The sequence below is a fragment of the Mercenaria mercenaria genome, chromosome 11, assembly GCF_021730395.1.
Source record: "Mercenaria mercenaria strain notata chromosome 11, MADL_Memer_1, whole genome shotgun sequence".
NCBI classification, from domain to species: Eukaryota; Metazoa; Mollusca; class Bivalvia; order Venerida; family Veneridae; genus Mercenaria; species Mercenaria mercenaria.
In genome coordinates, this window is record NC_069371.1 from 17,242,378 (window position 1) to 17,251,908 (window position 9,531).

General features: G+C 34.1%; 1 long non-coding RNA gene across 1 annotated transcript; it reads right to left on the minus strand.

Annotated features, from left to right (window-relative positions):
* Positions 1 to 532: 532 nt before the first annotated feature.
* LOC123532643 (uncharacterized) lies at positions 533 to 9,017 on the minus strand. Its single transcript, XR_008366276.1, has 3 exons — positions 8,515 to 9,017; positions 7,354 to 7,497; positions 533 to 3,235 (listed from the first exon to the last, which is right to left on the minus strand). It is a non-coding gene; the product is annotated as an uncharacterized LOC123532643 (long non-coding RNA).
* Between the last annotated feature and the right edge of the window lie 514 nt (positions 9,018 to 9,531).

Here is a 9,531-nt window from a genome sequence, read left to right on the forward strand (position 1 = left end):
TTTTTCTGTAGATCTATATTAACTACGCGAATCTTTTTAACGTCATTTATTTTTTCCGAAATCGGTATCTTAAAAGTAACAAAAACATGTTTGAAATGCAGAAAAACGCACGAAATGGCACCCTCGAAAAAAAATCCAGGGGAACATGCCCCCAGGCCCCCTACCAAATGCCTCCCTATTTTTTTACCTCTGGCTACGGGGCTGCACATGGCCGTGTTGCTAGAGAGTTCTTTTTTAGCACTGTGTACGCTTCTTCCTGTTCTTTTCCACATTCCCACTCTTAATCTTTCTTTGTTAAATTTCTTAGAGGTTCTTTTTTAGTTTCATTTTCCTTTATAAACCTTGAGCAGTAGCTTGTCATCCTTAGAAAACTTCTAAGTTCGGGTACTGTTTTAGGTGGTTCCATTTCATGTATAGCTTTTACCTTCTCTGGATCTGGGGAAATTCTATCTCCGCTGAATACCACACCAAAGAATGTAATGGAACACTTTTTTTGTCTGTTCAAGGTGAGACCGTTATCATGAAGACTTTTAAATACTCCATCAAGCGCTTTGTCATGCTCCTTTTGTGTTTTACTACATACATTAATGTCGTCAGAAATAATTCTTTTGCACCAGCAATGCCTTGAATGACCTGTTTTATTGTTTCGTTAAATAGTTCACTTGCCGACGATATGCCTTTATATTCCTTTATGCGTATTAAAAGTCGTTATATATCTGGATTCCGGATGTAAGACAAGCTGGTGATATCCAGACCGGAGATCGAGCCTACTGAAGATTTTCGATCCATTTAAATCATTCAGAATTTTATCAATTGTTGGCATAAGGTGTCTTTCTCTTTCATTTGCTTTATTCGCCTCTCTCATATCAACACACAACCGTATTTTATCTCGGTTCTTCTTGGATGGGGTCACAATTGGTGATATCCAGGACGTTGGTTCATTAATGACCTTTTCAAAGATGTCTTGATCCATTAGCTTGTCAAGTTCTTTTTCTACCTTACTTCTGAAATGAAAAGGGGTCCTGCGATTTCTTTGCGCTACTTACTTTACTTCCTTGTTAATGTGTAAGTTAACTGCTCTGTTTTTCTTGATTCCGGAATATTTTTCACCCAAGTTGTCTTCATTTTTGTCCAGTCTGTGAATAATCTCGATAGCTTTCAGCTCAAGGGAAGTTTCATATCAGATTAACGTTCCATGATCTCCTTTAACAATATAGAATTTTGCTAATGTTATTATATTGTTTTTCTCCGCAGTTATTTGACATGCCCCACGAACAACTGTAATGGCATACATCCACCATAAGGGTGAAGTTTTGGCATGTTGTTTGTTGACAGCCTTGGACTTCCTAACTTTCTATAAGCACTTTCATCAAGTACGTTAACTGTTGCACCAGTGTCTATTAACACTTTCATGTCCGTATCGTTAAGCTTAATGTTGCACTTTGGGGATCTTTCATCTTTTCTTCTTACTTGATTTGCGTATTTTTCACCCTAGCTGTCATATTTGGATTTTAAATCTTGGGGCTGATCTTCTGTATAAACGCCTTCTGATGCTTGAGATTGTTTTATTGCGAGAATATTTTCTTTCCGTTTACGACACATATTCATAAAATGGTTTGTTATCCGACAAAAGTGGCAGGTCTGTCCTTTAGCTGGGCATTGGGTTTTGTGTGGAAAGTTACCGCCACAATTTCTACATTTCACTGTTCTATCTGTCAGTTCAACTGGGCTTTGTGAGTACTGGCCTCTGCCTCTAGTTTCATCCACGAAACGCGCCTCATGTTCTGTCTGAGTTATTAAGTCTGTGTACTTCTTAGACTTGATCTTTTTCAATTATACAAATGTATTTGCCTGGTCATCAGAAAGCTCCAGCTAAGTAAGTATGTCATATAATGTCTGGTCTGGTTCTCTTAAAGCCCTACGCCTTAATCTGTTAGACTTGCAGTTTTGTATTACCTGCTGCAAGATTCCCGAATTTGTTGTCTGCAAACCCGCAGTTCTTTCACAGGGTTCTCAATTCGGTCACAAAATCATCGAGTGATTCAGTTCCTGTCTGTTTGTATGAGCGGAATTTATAGATTTCCATTTGTGTGTAAACTTTAGGGCAGAAATAATTTGTCAAGACTCGTTTTCTGTTGTCATAGTCGGCCGCTGTGTCACCCTTTTCGGTCATCGTATATGTCATACACACTTTACCCATATTATCCAACTTTATGCCTAAAATCGCTATACAATAGCTGTCAATTATATTTCCTATCACAAGTGCTATATAGTGTCTCGTTTTGAGATCCAATCGCCCAGTCAGTAAATTATTTTCTGGCATAAAATAATGCGGACAATTATTTTTTTAATACACATAATTGCAGAAGCCGGAAACACATTATGATACAAGAAAATAGATTTTCCTCCCTCCATATTTCTGGTTTTGTACATTAAAACAGTTTTACATTGGTAGCTAGTGACAGTTTCATTTAGAAATGTTTTCATTATCATTTTCAGAACAACGTAACATCTGATCTGCGTAATATTCATGTTGAACATCAAACAACGTTCTGTTAAAGATGTAGATATTCGCCACTCTAGTCTTTCGGTTTCATCAAGCAGTGTCCAATAGGCACGACAAAACATCCACTGTTTTCTGCAAAAGACTGGAGAGTCCTACCTGGCTATTGCTCTGCTGTAGTTCTTGTTACCCATGATAAAGCTTCTGTTGGCCAGCTCCTACAAGGGAGGCCAGTCACATAATCAGTGTTTGTATCAAGGACCATGTCGTAGACGAGAATTAAACCCTGCATTTTTCATCAGCACTCGTCCTTCACCATCATATTCATAGTCATCACTCGATAAATCTTCCCTTGCTACATGAATATCTGACCGTAACAACTGGTCTACAATAACCTGGTGCTACATTGTCCCGAAAAATCAATATTTTTATTACCTTGCTCACATTGACACCAGTCTTGTATTACATTGTATTTATTTAGGCATGTTAATGTATCCGTATCAGAATTAAGTCCTAATGTAACAGTTCCCTCTGTTTGACTACCAAAATTAAAGACTGTATAAACGCCATTTCTGATGACATAATCTCCCAGTGTATATATACTTTCTTCGATAAGTCCCGTCCTTCTCCTCATCATAACTGTCCTCTCATTCACTCCTATATCATCCAGCACACGTGAGAGGCGGAGGGAAAAATCACGTAACACGTTTGGTAGTCTATCCGTGATAACACCTGCAATAAAAAACAAAGAGTAATTTATGTCCATTATTTAAAGAACGCATAACGAAAAGTCTGTAACAGCAAGTTAAGTAATTCTTCTTTCTGATCGCTTTGCATAAAAATGATATTAAAATGTAGTTTGATAACGTAATAGAAAAAATATGCACGTACAATGTAAACATTACAATACATACAGTAGGAATAAAAATAATTATCACGTGTTAATTATTTTTTCCACATTATGATTATACGAAGCTGCTCAAAAAAAAAAAAAAAATTGTTTTATAACAACAGTCTCAACGGTCAATATTACATTTTTGTGTATGTTTTGAAAAGAAATACGCCAGTTAGGAAATAGTGTAAAATCATTAATAATTATTCGTGGGGACTAATATTTGTGGATTTTGTGGTGGTCTCAATCCACAAAATTTAATACAAAAGATACAGACAAAAATCCCAATAGTTTTTCTCTCTTCTTCTTCTTCAAAGCAAAATCAAATTCACGAATTCATGTCACGATGAAATAGCCAATTTGCCGGAAGCAGGAACTTTTGTGCCTTCGAAATAAATTATTTCACAGCATCAGCATGTCTCATTTTTTATAAGTACACAAAATTTCTTTTCAAAGTGTAAAGTGATTGCAACTAAAGGCATATACCATTAATAAATATCTAAACAAGTACATCAGACACCACCAGACTCGTTTGTTGTTGTTGACATTTTCTAAGTTGAACAAGGGCCATAATTTGGCAAGACGTACGTAACTGAGATATTTTATAACAATTTATAACATTTAAAATTTTACTAAATCAACTGAATTTTCTTAGTCAATAAGGTCTATAATCTGAATTAATTTCAAGTTATCCAACTTGGGTATGTAAGTATGTTTGGTGAGAACGATGTCTTGCGTGAAGTTTCAATTATTACCGAGATACAGTTTGATACTTGGTTGCACACAGAATTTTAAGCGAATATTCCAAGACGAAAAAGGGCCCATGATTTACACTAAATGCAGACAAAAAAACTTTCAGTAGAACTGACGACAGGGAAGTATTGATTGAAGTTTCAATCCAATACACATGTAGTTGTTACTGAGATTCAGCTTGATACTTGGTTGCAAGAAAAACTTTAACCGAATTTGCCAGGTCGAAAAAGGGCCATAATATTAAATTGATTTATTGCAGAACAGTGTTTTAACATATCTCAACAATGCGAATTGTTATATACGCCGCGAGTATAATTCACTCAGGCTACGCACTCGTGAAATTATTCAGCAAGCGTAGAACCTCAAGGCTCTGTTTCGATATTTTAAGTTATGGTTCCGCTATATACTATTTTTAAGTATCGGCGAGCGTTGAAAATCACGATTAATATGAAAGAATAAATAAATAACAATACAGTCTTAGTATATGTGAAATACATTTAGGGCTATTAGTTTTTCCATTTTCAAACTGAATTGCTTTGATGTTCACAGTTTAAATTCGAATCCTGTACGTAGAAAGTGGAATCAATCTACAAGTTGCATCAGGTTCAATAAACAACTAGTATTGTTATAAAGGAGTTAAGGACATATATAATAAATCAAAGTAAAGGTTCATTACCTGAGAGCTAGTCTGGTTTTATAAAGTTCTTGATACACTAAAGTTTTAATCAATTGTTGAACGAAAGCAAAATACAGTTAGGGAAAATACTGTCTTCGTATGGAAAGTCAAGGTGAATTTTAGAGGACATAAATTCATTTTTCTCTGTTCTGAAACAAACAAATGCTTTAAACATTACTTTATTGGGTTACAATACTTATCTATGAACCTTAGATGGCTCGATATTTTTCTGGGAAATACCAAACACAAATTCACTTAGAATTTGGGTTCACTTTTATTATTTTGTATTTCTGAAAAGGAAGAACATTAAAATTTTATAACAGGACACAAACTGTTTTTAACTTTCTCCATTATTTCGTATATTAGAAAAGAACACGGAAGTTATTTTACAGGAAATAACCTTTTTGTTTTTACTTCCTCGATTTGTTTCAACTTCTTAGCAGATGAAGTATTAAGTTCGCCTACTAATATACGAATTGTTTTACAGCTCATTATATATACACTAAACGTAACTTCTACCGCTCCCTCGATGTCTTTTGTCCATTGTACATTTTTGAAATTTCTATATATATATGTATATGAAGATATCTTTACATACATATATCGGCCTATTGAGTAAAATATTTGATTATGTGTCTAGCACCTGTGGACTGCACGAAAGCAAATACTGATGACACTCAGATTTTTTGCATCTGGGTGCTTTCTACAGTTAATATGGGACACATTTGGTGTCGACATTGCCACTGTACATGTGTCCCGGACTATTACGTTTTATTTTCTCTGAAGGACGAATACATAAGATTTCCGACGACGGACTGTTCAACAGGGATTTTATCAAATAAGACAATTTCCCGGCAGACAGCACACATGTTAGAATAATTTATCTGCCTAAAAATATAGTACACTATAGTTGTCTCCCTTTCTGCATATGTTGTTGCTGAGTGATATTGTTTGCAGTATAATTCTTCTTAAACTATTGTTGTCAGATGGGAAAAATCATACAGATCAATTCACATCTATATATGATGTATTTATTAAAATGTAGTACTTAGAGCCTTTATAGATCTGCTGCAGTAACTTAAAGACGCGCCACATAAGAACGGTATTCTTTTGTATTTCCATGATGGTAATTATACATGACTTGCACAAAAAGAGAAATAACATATATAAGGCCAGGACACAATGTGTTGAATGTCTAAATGTATTATTAAAATAATACAGTAGTATACACAGTACTTGATGTATTCAGCTGAGTTTAGACCACACTTCGTTTCTACAGTGTAGGGCAGTTATCTATCTACTATGTTTTAAGAACTATACAGAAAAAGATTGACTGAAGAAGTTTGCAGATTAAGTTGTTAACATACATTAATTCAGACAAAGCCTTAATTGTCTACCTATCATCTTAAAGAATAACAGTATTATACCAATATTATCAGAATGATTTTCACGCAGTTCATACGGGACAGAAAAGTATGTCACTAGGTTGTGGTGGGTCTTTAATGATATATGTCCAAAATGATTTTCATTGTCTAGACTTGATATTAAACCACTTTAAAGTTATGGAACAATTTGGAGTACGTAGGATTTATATAGGCAGATGGCCCCCACTTTTATAAAAATAATAATATCGATGACAGTGTTAAAAAACGAAAGTTTTCGTTAAAATAACCCTTAAGCTACCAACCAATGCCGTTTTTAATATTAACACATTATCAGTATTATTGTAAAATGAGCTCAAAGTACCAACGGTACAGGCATTTCTTCATATGGGAGAATTAGACCCATCGATTTTTCGCACGAGTGAAATTATTTTATATAGCGCAAAGAAGGAGTCCTTTACTTTATTTAAATTTATGGAAAAAATATTATAGGTATTTTAGCTTTGCAAACGATGTGATAATATTCAATTCATTGTCTTTCTTATGAATATTTTATTTTTAAAATAAATTTAAAAGAAAACGGTCTTTTTTGCATATACTTTATGTCTGTCTGTCTACAGTTAGATACATAGTAAAATATGGATAATTTGCTGAAATTTCTTCTGTTTGACAAAGAATAAATAGATTCTTATTTGCCCTTGAAGACCGTTGCAAACGGCTTAGTAATCTATATTCATTTAGCTATTGTTTTATATTAACTTCACTTTTCTAGTTGAAGAAGAAAATGGTCTTTTTTAAGCAATTCGAAGATGAGTATAGGTTTTTTTTTTCGTTATCGGAAAGACTCGAACATTCTCGTATATTTCCGTCAATTCTTACGGAATTTAAGTTCCTTATTTCTTCTCACACACATGTACGGATTTAGAAATTAGATGACGCTCCATAAGATGATTTTGTTTACAGTCAATAGTCAATTTTAAACAGCTTGAGGATCGAAATTCAAAATTTCAAAAAGAAGAATTTCGAGTTCGCATCGAATTTGGACCTTGCTCGAGCTAATAATAGAAAGAAGCGTAGTACTCTAGATCAAATTTCTACGCTCACAAGTATAATTGAGACTAGGAAAAAGTTTAAAAAGTCAACTTACGCAGCATTTATCGATTTCCGAAAGGCTTTGGAAAAAGGCTTGGCGATTCGGGCATTTCTGGTAAAATTTTAAAGGCGTAATATCACTCTACTCATCTGTCACTTCATGTGTTAGGCTCAGTTCTCTTAAGACAGACTGGTTCTTCTAAAAATGGTATTTTGTAGTTAAGCAAAAGTTAATTCAAGGTGGCAGGGAAGCAGTTTCGAATTATGGCCCCGGTCGAATTTTTTTTAATTATTAGGGTAGCTTTGATCAAAGTGTACTTATAGTAATGTTTTAATTATTGAAAGTTTACTCTAAAAGAAATCAATGTGTACATGCATGTAGCTATAAATAGCAGATGCGAATATTTGGCTACACTCAGATCCATAACTTTTGAGTCATTATTTCTGGAGGCAGATTTGAACGAATCGGTTGTTTTCTACAGCAAAACTGACAGTGTCTTTGACCTGCTTTTTCTCCTGAAACTTAGTGGTTGACAGACACTTTGCTTAGCAGGGCTTTGCAACCTGAGGGTTGATTTATATGAAAACCTGGTGTAATTGTATAAAAGTACATAAACGAGTGTATGGCATGTGTTGGAAGTAAGGTAAACACGCTCAAATTTTCTTGATTTTAAGAGGTAGGCTGTAATGTCTACTCATTTTAAAGGTGACCACATGGGTCAAAACTAATGATTTCATTTTGAAGCCTACCTTAGTGCCATATCACAATATAAAGCAGAAGTACTGCTTTTTTGTACTGATAACTTAGAAAGAACATATAAAGAAAAACAGTTGCGAATCGTGGACTTGCTTAAAATCTATAAAAAAAAAAAAAAAAAAAAAAAAAAAAACCCGCTCCCCTGCCACCTAATGCAATTTAGCGAATTGTGTTCCCATTGAAAATCGTGCATCAAAACATTTTGTTATGAAACAGGATACTAACAATTTTATGAATAAATATGTAGTAGATTGGAAACAATTCTATTTGTAGAATTGACAGTGCAAGTGAGGAAAAACACGCTTAGAACGTATAGTACTTTTAAAACTGATTTTATTGTTGAGAAATATTGTAAGCTTATTCTCCCCTCTTCTCATAGGGCAGCATTGAGTAAATTTCGTTGTGGCGTTAGAATAGAGACAGGCAGATACGAGAATACAAGTCCGTGATCGTACATACCCATTTTGTAATGCAGTAGAAACCGAGAGTCATGTTTTGTCGGACTGTGTTATGTACTCCGATTTACGTTTAATTCTGATGCAGAAAGCTGTTTCTGTTAGACAAAACTTTTTCACTTGCCAGATCTAAATAAACTAATTGTACTTTTCACTAACCATTTATATGTGTTAAAAATGTATAATCATTATTTAAACCATGTGTTTATAATCTTATTTTACACCATCACAAGAAGTAGCTGCTAATCAGTTCATTGTAGCGTAGCGCTCCAAATCCGCCGGATAAAAAACTTAATACACTGTTTCGTTTCTATCTAGATTATTTTCTGTAAACAGTAGTAAAACTTCTAAATGACAGAGCTAACAAAATTCTATGTAGCACAAATAAGCCTTTAAGCATTTCATAATTCCGTTCCTTCTCAGGCTGTGCACAGCTCAAGGCCTTTGCCCTGACCGTCTTCCAAGCCACCACGTGGTTGCTGTGTGAGTGTGCGTCCTTTTCAGTTTAGTCCCTTTCAGTTTTTTTCCAACAATACAGAATTTGTCTCCATATTTATACAGATTGGTCAAATGCATCATTTACGTAAGCAAAATTAATGAATTCTGGTACAAACCACAAGTAATAAAAAATACAAATATTTCTCTTAAAATATAGATAAAATGTCACTCAAGTTACACCCTATGTCAGTAAGTTTACCATAATACGACATCTATTAGACATGACTAATTGTTTAGGAGCATTTTATGTGCACTTCGTGAGAAAAACATGTTTTCTTTAATTTCTTGCTTATTAATTAACCTAGAATTTTCTTCGTTACTCCTTGGTTTTATTGTGTAAATATTTGTGTAAGCTTACAGATGAATAGTATTTGTTGTGCATTGTATATTGTCTCTTATATTTAGATTGAATGGCAATGTATTTAAGGATGTTTACTGTATGTGTATAGATGATTTTTGATCTACATTGAAGAGACTCAAAGATTAAAATCTGATGATTTTTTATCTACATTGAAGAGACTCA